The following is an 829-nucleotide window of genomic DNA, read 5'->3' on the forward strand; positions in this document are numbered from 1 at the left end:
GAGAGAGAGAGAGAAACAAACGTCAATGATGAGAGAGAATCATTGATCGGCTGCCTCCTGCACGCCCCACACTGGGGATCAAGCCTGCAACCTGGGCATGTGCCCTGACCGGGAACCAAACTGCGACCTCCTGGTTCACAAGTTGATGCTCAACCACTGAGCCACACTGGCCAGAATCAGTTGCTTTTTATTTTTTTGTGAATCCTCACCTGAGGATATTTTTTCCATTGATTTTTAGAGAGAGTGGAAGGGGGTGGGAGGAAAGAGAGAGAAACATGGATGTGAGAGAGACACATCCATTGGCTGCCTCCTGCATGCGCCCGACTGGGGCTGGGGGTCAAACCTGCAACCTAGGATCATGCCCTTGACTGGGAATCGAACCCAAGACCCTTCAGTGTGTGGGTCGACGCTCTAATCCCTGAGCCACACCAGCCAGGGCTACTTTCTGTTGCTTTTTAAAAAATATATATTTTTATTAATTTCTGAGAGGAAGAGAGAGGGAGAGAGAGATAGAAACATCAGTGATGAGAGAGAATCATTGATCGGCTGCCTCCTGCACATCCCCAACTGGGGACCGAGCCCACAACCTGGACATGTGGCCTTGACCGGAATCAAACCTGGGACCCTTCTGTCTGCAGGCCGACGCTCTATCCACTGAGCCACACCAGCCAGGGCTCCGTGGCTTTGAAAGCCCACCCAAGGTTCCGCTAGAGACGTGGGGGCCTCACTGCAGAAGAAGCGCCAGACGGAGAAACCCCGGGCAGAGCGGCCACGCCGTCCCGGCCGGCTTTCCACACGTCCCTGAGCCTCTGCTCCGGCCCCAGGGCTT

At 54.4% G+C, this 829-nt stretch overlaps 1 protein-coding gene across 3 annotated transcripts in view; it reads right to left on the reverse strand.

Annotated features, from left to right (window-relative positions):
• PPARA (peroxisome proliferator-activated receptor alpha) overlaps nt 1–829 on the reverse strand; it is an 86502-nt gene that overhangs the window by 39645 nt on the left and 46028 nt on the right. The window lies entirely within an intron of this gene.

The sequence above is a fragment of the Myotis brandtii genome, unplaced genomic scaffold (genome assembly GCF_000412655.1).
Source record: "Myotis brandtii unplaced genomic scaffold, ASM41265v1 scaffold952, whole genome shotgun sequence".
Classification (NCBI taxonomy): Eukaryota; Metazoa; Chordata; class Mammalia; order Chiroptera; family Vespertilionidae; genus Myotis; species Myotis brandtii.